At 39.3% G+C, this 10,690-nt stretch overlaps 1 non-coding gene across 1 annotated transcript; it reads left to right on the forward strand.

Annotated features, from left to right (window-relative positions):
* The first annotated feature begins 10,319 nt into the window (after window positions 1-10,319).
* On the forward strand, window positions 10,320-10,425 carry LOC130036270 (U6 spliceosomal RNA). The gene has a single exon (XR_008794323.1). It is a non-coding gene; the product is annotated as a U6 spliceosomal RNA (small nuclear RNA).
* Window positions 10,426-10,690: the final 265 nt, after the last annotated feature.

Below are 10,690 nucleotides of genomic sequence, written 5' to 3' on the forward strand. Positions count from 1 at the left end.
AATATTTGGCGACTATGTGCTTAATAGACCCCTTTTAAAGTTCCATTGTATCATATATGTGAAAGGTGCAATTAAATAGATTTACTTGGTGACGGTCACGGTCCTCCCGTTGTTCATCAATTTGCTCGAGCGGGCCCAGTAACGTCTCCATTGGAGACTTTGTTGTTACTGTGTCTGGCATATCGAATCATCACGGGTAGCTTGCCAGACTCTGCCCTGCGGGCGAGATACTCCCGGTAGCTTGCCGGGCTCTCCGAGAGGGGCGGAGGAATCGAACTCGATTCACATAAGTGAAAGGTGCAATTAAATAGATTTACTTGGTATTTGACACATTTTCTACATTATGTTCAGTATACACAGTAAAATTTGTCACAGTGTCATAGGCCAAATGAGACACTAAGAGAACAACTTAAAAAAAGTTAAGATTTCATGTAAGAAGGTTATGACTGTTACTACTTTGAATGTCCTGAATAACTCCAATAGATTTTCTTTTGCTTTTCTTTTCTTTTTTACACCTGGTGATGCTCAGTGTTTACTCCTAGTTCTACACTCAGGAATTACTCCTGTCAGTGCTCAAGAGACCATATGGGATGCTGGGGATCAAACCCAGTTGTCCAAGTGCAAGAAAAACTTCCTATCCACTATACTATTGCTCTAGTAGATATTTTAATGGACAAAGCGTACTATGACATAACCAAAATACAGCTCCCACTGCACCTGGTATTCCATTTATTGTGTCTATGTCTAGAAGATTGAAATGAACTCAAGTACATTATGTGCAGCTAGATAGATTAGCTAAATAGGTTCTCTTTCCTATCTATTTGTCACTAAGATAAGGAAAATGTCAAATACACATCTGATGACAGTAAAACTTTTCTATCTTACTTCACCGGGATGTCATCTCTCTTATCCTATGTTAAAATATGAACAGAAAATAACTTAATTCTCTGAATTTTCTTATGAATATTATCTCTATTCTAAAAGTTACCTTATTGTACTCAATATCATATTAATTGGAATCACTTTATCACTGTATCACTGGTCATCCCATTGGTCGTCAAATTACTTGAGTGGGCACCAGTAACATCTCTATTCCTTCAAACCCAGAGATTTTCTTCTTACTCGTCTTTTCCTAATAATTGGAGACTCTTTTAGGGTCAGGAGAATGAGACCTATTCTTGTTTCTGTATTTGGCATATTGAATACACCACGGGGAGCTTGCCAGGCTCTGCCCGTGTGGGCGGGATATTCTCGGTAGCTTGCCAGACTCTCCAAGAGGCATAAAAGGGTAGGAAGTATCTTATAATATGTTGCACAGCTACTTTGCAGGCGTACAGTCTGGAAAGCGGCCTGGAGTGTGGCAGTGGTTGAGCAGTGGGGTTTGACTGCCAGGGATTGGTCCCTTGAGGTGAGGAAGGCTCTCACCTGCCCCACAGCCTGGCACGGAGTCCAGTGGCATGGTTCTGGGAGCTTCTTTTTATACTCTCGTCTGGGAAGAGTGCCCATGAGTTCTGGAGGGTGGCTGATGAGGAGATTATCTGGTGCTGGCAGGGTGTGGCTTATGGGTGTGATTCTTGTGTCACCAGAGACTGGGGGAAGCAGGCAGAGGATCTCTGTTCTGGGTTCAGTCGAGTCCAGAGTCCAAGGTCACAAAGTTCCACATTATCTGGTTCCGTGGGACTTCATTCCTGTGTGAGTCTCGGCCTGAGCATCCAGAAAGCAGCCTGGAGCATAGCGGTGGTTGGGCAGTGGAGGTTGGCTGCCAGGGCTGGGTCCCTTGGGGTGAGGAGGGCTCTCACCCGCCCCACAGCCTGGCATGGGGTCCCATTAATGACATATTAAAGGTAAAGGTAAAGTTAAAGGCCCTCCCGTTGATCGTCGATTTGCTCGAGCGGGCCCAGTAACGTCTCCATTGGAGACTTTGTTGTTACTGTGTCTGGCATATTGAATACTCTCGGTAGCTTGCTGGGCTCTCCGAGAGGGGCAGAGGAATCAAACTCGGGTCGGCCATGTTGGCCGCGTGTAAGGCGAACGCCCTACCCGCTGTGCTATCGGATGTGAGGGCGATCTGGCTGCGACATCTGTCACCCCATTGATCGCCAGGGTTGATTCGGCTGATCTGGCTGGCTAGGCGGGTGTCCCCTTCCTCCCTCACCGCTCCATGTGCGTCCCTCCCGAAGCTGCGCGCTCGGTTGAAGAGGACGGCCTTCCCCGATAGAGACGGACCGGTCTTCGGTCGAGGGTATACGAGTAGCTGCGCTCCCCTGCTAGAACCTCCAAACAATGACATATTAATATTAATTATGAAAGGAATGCAGATTTTATTAACTCTATAAGAAAATTTGCATATTGTTTACACATATGTATACTTAAAACTAGGGAGTTGAGAAAATAGTGCCTTTCTTATGAAAGATGGTCATAGGATGCTATGCCAGAAGGAAAACATTGGTAGAACTTCTAGTAATGAGCTTGGTCATTTCTTTATGAAGAAAGAGAAGATACTTAATTGTTTGTTTCTATTTCTCTTTTGTTTTATGCCAAACTCAGCAGTGCTCAGAATTTACACCTGGCTATTTGCTCAGGGAGTACTCCTGGTGACCATATGTGAGGTAGAGAGTCAAACATCAGTCAACAGTATGCAAGTGAAATGACTTTCACATTGTACTATCTCTCCAGCCCATTACTTAACTTTCTATATCCAATGGTGAAAGGCTTGACTAGTTCCTAAAGGACTGGAAATATACAGAGTGAAAAATTACTTCGTATATAAGCATGCCAACCTTAATCACAGATTCAGAAGTACAAATGCTTTTGTAAACAAAGATAAGTAAGTAGCAGTGTCGCACTGTCATCCCATTGTTCATTGACTTGCTCAAGTGGGCACCAGTAATGATTCCATTTTAAGACTTGTTACTATTTTTTGGCATATCGAATATGCCACAGGGAGCTTGCCAGGCTCTGCAGTACGAATGGGATACTCTCAGTTACTTGCCGGACTCTAAGAGAGGGACAGAGAAATTAAACCCGGGTTAGCCACATGCAAGGTAAAGCCCTACCTGCTGCGATTTAAGTAGGTAAAAATATGCAAAATTGAAAAGTATATTCCCCACCTATCCACTCTTCCACTCTCAGAAAAACCCAGGCCAGGTTCTCTCTTGAACCTATATCACACTTTCTCTCCCATCATATTTCTCAAATATTTTTTATTTAAAAAAATACTCTTTTCCAAAAGAAGTAGCATAGAATTAGAAAAAAACACCAAAATAGGAGCAAAATAAATAAAGCATTGTAACATGTCAAAATTCTCTGATAAGGTTACATTTAAATAAGACAAATTTTAATAACCTTTTAGTTGGTATACAAATGAGAAAGTTTTATGTGAGGAACATAATGATTAAATGAGGTCATACTTATTACCTCGGGCCAGAGTGATAGCATAGCAGATAGGGCAATTGCCTTGCACACGGTCAACCCGGGTTTGATTTTTTCCACCCCTCTCAGAGAGCCTGGCAAGCTACTGAGAGTATTCTGCCTGCATGGCAAAGCCTGGCAAGCTCACCGTGATGTATTTGATATGCCAAAAACAGTAACAACAAGTCTCAAAATGGTGACATTACTGGTGCCCACTCAAGAAAATCAATGAACAACGGGAGGACAGTATCAGTGACTTATTATCTATGAGGAAATAAGTACTTGTAGGAATATATGAAATTTTATTCACTCAGGTACCCGCCCGGCGGCAGGACCCCTTCACTGGCCCGCATGGCTAACTAGATCCCCTGAGAACAGCTGGTTTTCACCCTTGTTCTGCGGAGGATGGGAATTGAGGCACACCGTACGAAAGCAAAGCTGAACCACTCTGTGCACTCTCACCTCATTCACCCAGGTACCTGCCCAGTGGCAGGGCCCCTTCCCAGAGCCGAAGCTGCTAACGTGGCCGCGAGTTATTCTCCCACTACATATCCTATAGGAACCATAAGTTATCCTCTTAGATGGAACTTTCACTAGGTTAGCTTAACCACTAGAAACACATTAGCCAATAATTCATTAAGCCCATCTCAATTCATTCTGCGTCTCAAGCAGAACAGTGAGTGTGAAGGTCTAAACCAACTGGTCACAACGGTAAAGCAACACAAAAGTCCACCAAGCTTTCTTATTGAAGAGGCTAGACCAGAAGACACCAACAGTAATGAAGTGCTAGACAACCTCTCTGACAAGGAATTTAGAAGGGAGCTATTGTGGATGCTTAGGGATCTAAAAGAAACAATGGAAAACAATGTCAATAAAAGACAAGAGGATTTAAAGGTAGAAATGAGTGAAATGCAAATGGAAATGTCAGACATGAAAAACCTGGTAGGTGAATTGAAAAACTCAGTGGAAGCCTCAGCAGCAAAGTAACATCTGCTGAGGACAGAATCAGTGAGCTCTAAGATGAAGTTCAGAGACTATCCAGAAAAGAGCAGAAAATGGAAAAGAGACTTACAATTTGAGACAGATAGCAAGAGAAGATAGTGATGAAGCCAAGCGGGATAACATAAGAATTATTGGAGTCCCAGAGGGACAGGAAGAAAACCCTGATGAAGAAGAAACTGTCAAAGACATTGCTACGACATTTCCAGAGCTGAAGAAAACATGTGACCATATTCAGGAGGCCCGAAGGGTATCAGCTAGAAGAAATCTGAATAAAAATACCCAAAGACACATCCTGATCAAAATGACCAAAGCCTTAGATAGGGACAAAATTCTGAAAGCAGCAAGATCAAAGAAAGAAATTTCCTATAAAGGAGCATCCTTAAGAATCGCAGCCAATTTGTCTGGTGAAACCCTTATGGCCCAAAAACAGTGGTGGGATATAGTGAAAAACTTCAATGAAATAAATGCCACACCAAAAATACTTTATCCAGCGAGACTCCCATTCATAACAGAAAGAATACATAGTTTCACAGACAAACAAGAGCTCAGGAACTTCATAGACTCAAAACCATGGTTACAAGAAACTAAACTAAATGGGCTACTTTAAGACAAGATGGCCCCCGCAAATACACCAAATTTCAACAGAAAAATGGGACAAAACCACATAACAATAATCTTTCTCAATGCCAATGGACTAAATGCACTAATTAAAAGACACAGAGTGGCAGGATGGATTAGAAAATTGAACCCAACATTCTGCTGCCTGCAAGAAACACATCTCAATAGTCAAAGCAAACACTGGCTCAGAGTCAAAGGCTGGAAAACAATCCTACAGGCAAACAGCTCCCCCAAAAAAGCTGGGGTAGCCATCCTAGTATCAGAACACATTGCATTCAGAGTCAAGAAGGTCACAAGAGACAGTGAAGTTCATTTCTTATTGATCAATGGATCTGTACAACAGGAAGATCTTACTATACTAAATATATATGCACCTAATGAGGGACCAGCAAAGTACTTAAAAAAACTATTCATAGACTTGGAGAAAGACATTGATAGCAACACAATACTAGTGGGAGACTTCAACACCACTTTAGCACCTCTTGGTAGATCAACAGACTCAAGCTTAGCAGGGACATACTTCATCTGAGGGGAAAAAATGGAAGAAAGGGACTTAGTAGATATATACAGGACACTTAATCCTCAAAAAGCTGAATACACATTCTTCTCAAACATGCACTGAACATTCTCCAAGATGGACCAAATGCTGGGCAACAAAACAAACCTCCATAAAATTAAGAAGAGAGAGATTGTATCAACAATCTTCTCAGACCATATGCGCTGAAATTAGAAGTAAATCACACAAAAAACAGAAAACTAAATCAAACACCTGGAAATTAAACAGTTCACTATTGGACAACAAGTAGCTTAGAAAGAACATCAAAGGGGAAATCAAAAGATTCCTGGAAATGAATGAAAATGAGGACACGAGTTACAAAAACTTATGGGACACAGCAAAAGCTGTGTTAAGAGGAAAGTTTATAGCTCTACAAGCATTCTTCAGGAAGGAGGAGCGAGCCCACATAAGTAACCTAACCTCACAGCTTAAGAGCTTGGAGAAGGACCAACAAAAGGAGCCCAATCCGAACAGGAGAAAGGAAATAATAAAACTCAGAGCAGAGGTTAATAAGACGGAAACCCAAAAAACAATCCGAAAGATCAGTGAAACCAAGAGCTGGTTCTTCGAGAAAATTAACAAGATCAATAAGCCTCTAACAAAACTCACAAAGAAAGGAAGAGAGAAAACCCTAATAAACTGAATCAGAGATGAAAAGGGGGTCATTACAACAGAAACTACAGAAAATCAAAGGATCCTCAGGGAGTACTTTGAGAAGCTTTATGGCATGGAACATGAAAACCTCGAGGAAATGGATAAATTTCTACATTCCTATAGACTCTCAAGGCTGAACCAAGAAACCTGGAATACCTGAACAGATCTATCACCATCAAGGAAATTGAAATGGTAATAAAAAGTCTCCCCAAGCACAAAAGTCCTGGCCCAACTGGATTCGGTAGTGAATTCTTCCAAATCTTTAAAGAGGACTTATTGCCAATCCTCTTTAAGCATTTCCACAAAATTGAAATATCAAACACACTTCCAAACAGTTTCTACGAAGCAAATATCACCCTGATACCAAAAGCAGACAGAGATACCACGAAGAAAGAGAAGTACAGGCCAATATCCCTGATGAACACAGACGCAAAGATCCTTAACAAACTATTAGCAAATAGAATCCAATGACTCATCAAAAAGATCATATACCATGACCAAGTAGGATTCATCCCAGGGATGCAAGGATGGTTTAACATTCGGAAACCAATCAACATAAACCATCATATCAACAAAAAAAAAAGAAAAAAAGCACATAATCATAACAATAAATGCAGAGAAAGCATTTGACAAGATCCAGCACCAGTTATTGTTAAAAACCCTTGCCAAAATGGGTATAAAGGGGACTTTTCTCAATATAGTTAAAGCCATCTACCACAAGCCTACAGTAAGCATCATCGTCGATGGGGAAAAACTGAGATCCTTCCCTCTAAGATCAGGAATAAGACAACAATGCCAACTCTCTCCACTGTTGTTTAATCGTACTTAATTAGAATATAAATAATTTTGAATTTTAAGCCCAATATTATATTTTGAGTGTATATTTCTTCCAACTCACATAAAAAATTATATAAATAATATAAATAATATAATACAGCATCTTTTGATATTATTTGAAATTGTATAACAGAAATAGTAGAGAATCATGACTTGTACATATGCTTCCATTCATTTCAGCATCTGTTTTTGAAACAAATCAGATATATAATCCTCAATAAAATTATTTACATTTTAACTGACTTTTGCTTCAGTAACCCATTTCTCTCCCACAAAACGGATGCCATTTATAATTTTCTTTGAGTCTGCTGAATAACAGTGCTAGTCTTCAAAACTGGAGTGCTATCTCCATCCCCTTCTATCTGACTTATTTTACCTCTAGCGAAAAAGTCCCAGAGCTTCTCAAGAGAAAACTAACTTCACAAAGTACTCTGTAGTAGGGAAGGGAAAAGTTAAATTTAGAGACTCTAAAAGGTTTGGACATTTTACATTTTACATAATAATCGAAAATCCTGAATAATGCAGTCAGAAGTTAGTTACTCTGCATTATACATCCTATGTTTACTTCTATTTTATACCAAAAGATTCCTTTTAGGTTAGTTAACAATGACTAAATAGTGGTTCTCACATGGTATTCAGACTAATATAGTGATGTTGGTGAAACACTAAAATAATAAAACATTTTATTTTCTACAGTTCAGAGGAGAAAATGGGGAAACGTAAACATGACTCAATCCAGTCATATGTTATTTCTTGATTCTCTGACATCTTTTACTCTTTGATTCTCTTCTTTGCCATGTATCACCTGGACCTCCCAAGAAAGACTTTGGAGACCAGAAAGATAGTATGGAGGGTAAGGCACTTGTCTTGCACATGGTGAACACAATCACTGCCAGCACATATGGTCCATAGAGCATGAGCCAGAAGTAATATACAAAGAAGAAAGAAAGAGAGAGAAAGAGAGAGAGAGAAAGAAAGAAAGAAAGAAAGAAAGAAAGAAAGAAAGAAAGAAAGAAGAGAGAGGAAGAAAGAATGAGAAAGAGAGAGGAAGGAAAGAAGGGAGAGAGGGAAGGAGGAAGGAAGGAAGGAAGGAAGGAAGGAAGGAAGGAAGGAAGGAAGGAAGGAAGGAAGGGAGGGAGGGAGGGGAGATGGAGGGAGAGAGGGAGGGAAGGAGGGAGGGAAGTTTTCATTGTTACATTGTGATCACCAAGTGTTTCAGTGATATTCCATTAATGGTAGAAACCTGTCTTGCTAGCAACCTACCAATATATTCCACCAGAACAAACATTGTGCGAATGCAAACCAACATAGGACTTCAACTAATAATCATTCTGGTATTTCTTTTCTAAGCTAACTCCTTTCAATATGCTCAGTCATATACTCTGGAATCTTCATATCTGCTATGTCTTAGAGATTAGATTGTGTTGTGGGGGTAGGAGGGGCATGTACCTGCTTTGCTATCTAAGTCAATGAGATAATTATTCCCTCTTGTGTTTCCATTTAATTGAGCCCTTAGCCAAATATTATGATAATGGTTTATTGCCTACACATGATGGCAACATGTGAGCTGAGAAATTAAACCAAGTGATGTTATGAACTTTATCTGTAGAAATGAGAGGGTTTAATTATTGTTTGGAATTTCAAATTAGTTAATAACAGCAAGTATAAACCTTGGAAATGTGTTTAAAACTCCTTTTATACATGTCTAGTAATTCTAGAGACATCATTCCAAAGGAGTAGGGGGTGGAATTGCCTTCATCATCGGGCTTCCAACTAAACAAGCAGAAAGTGTATTAACGTAATTGCTTAATCAACAACATTCAGCCAAAGGCCTTCGAGTGTGTAGAATTAATCATCTTATTGTAAGATTCATTAAAAAGTAATGGGCATAGTGAGAACATTGCACATCTGGGAATAATTTTGTTCCATTAAAAATAAAAATAAATACACCTTGGAAAACATTATTTTGGCAATATTTTGCTCTATGCCTTGTATTAAAAACAAGGATTTTGTTCACTCATGCAGTTCATAACACCGTCATCATGCTTCCAGTAATGTAGGATGTGAGAATGACAAGAGTTACAGACAAGATGCATTTCAGTAACAACTCATTCCCCTAAAAAGCCTCTTAGCCCTAGTTAATGGTTTGTAAAAGTGTAAAAATCTTTATTATTCTTCACAGAATCAAGATTAGATTAGATTAGTCACTTGCTTTCAAACCTAAGATCTAGTAAGCAGTTGATGAATTCTAAGTTTAAATCTCTGCATAAAGCTTATTTTTCAAGTATAATTAAACAATAAAAATGAAGCACTTATTCATTGGAGGAATAAAAAAGAAAGGAAGTTAGCAATAGTACAAGGGGTTAGTTGCTATGTTCTTTGACATTAAAATAATTATTAAGCTATCATTAGTTCTAGCTTCCTGAAGGCAATCAAGCATGAAATCATTCTTTGTGGCATTTGCAAAGATTCATCATGGTTTTAGAATATTTTGAATATTTATGGTTCACCTCCACGTAGACAACAATATTTCACCATTTAAGCCAATTATTGAGTAGAAATATTTCTGCTCATTCTGCTCTCTGTCTCCTGAATGGTCATTGGGTGTGGAAAGCAATGAATTTCACAAGCCAAAAATTCACCAGATTTGTTTTCTTCCAGAACTATGCCTGCTAAGAGGAGACCTATTCCGACATAAACACTGATGATGACTTCCAAACTCCATCTTTAGACCCAAATACTGATTTGTGATCTGTTTTAGTGCTCATAATTGGAAGAGCAACAATAGCTGCTAAGTTTGGTAAATATTTAAGCATCAAGTATAGATCTAGCTGAACCAAGAAACTTTTGCCATTAACCTTCTTTTCTTCCTTTGTAAATCTCTTCGTTTTGTCTACAGTAATTCATACTCTTAGCATACATACCCATTCAGTAAGTCTGAAACTTGGAAAGTAGCCAAGGACCATCTTTTGTTTCTCAAACAGTTCCTTTGAGTATGTTCCCCATCTCTGCCAAGTGGTTTATCAAATATTCCTCTCACATAGAAGAGGGGAGAAATTCTCTCACTAAGGAAACTATATTTTTTCATATTGTTACATTATTAATGAGTCAAGAAGGTTTATTTCAAATCATATGGGGCAGACTCCAGCTCTAATTAAAATCACCTGAGAAATTTTAGAAACACATTTCCTTGGGACCCCTCTCAGACAAACAGCTTCAGAATTTCTAAAGAAAGACCAGTGTACTTGGTTATGCAGCACATATAAAAAATTGGAATGATACAGAGAAGATTAGTATGGCCCCTGTGCAAGGATGACACGCAAATTCATGAAGCATTCCATTTCCATATTTAGAAAGAAAGAAAGAAAGAAAGGAAGGAAGGAAGGAAGGAAGGAAGGAAGGAAGGAAGGAAGAAAGAAAGAAAGAAAGAAAGAAAGAAAGAAAGAAAGAAAGAAAGAGCAGTAACTCTGGATGTATTTCCTCTTTCTCAGGTACGTCTTGGGAGGATTCATGCTTGGAAATCACCGATATAAGTAAATGACTTTATTGTATTCCCATTACCTTACAGTGGGCTGGAGTGATAGCACAGTGGGTAGGGCGTTTGCCTTTCAT

The sequence above is a fragment of the Sorex fumeus genome, unplaced genomic scaffold (assembly GCF_029834395.1).
Source record: "Sorex fumeus unplaced genomic scaffold, SorFum_2.1 ptg000063l, whole genome shotgun sequence".
NCBI lineage: Eukaryota > Metazoa > Chordata > Mammalia > Eulipotyphla > Soricidae > Sorex > Sorex fumeus.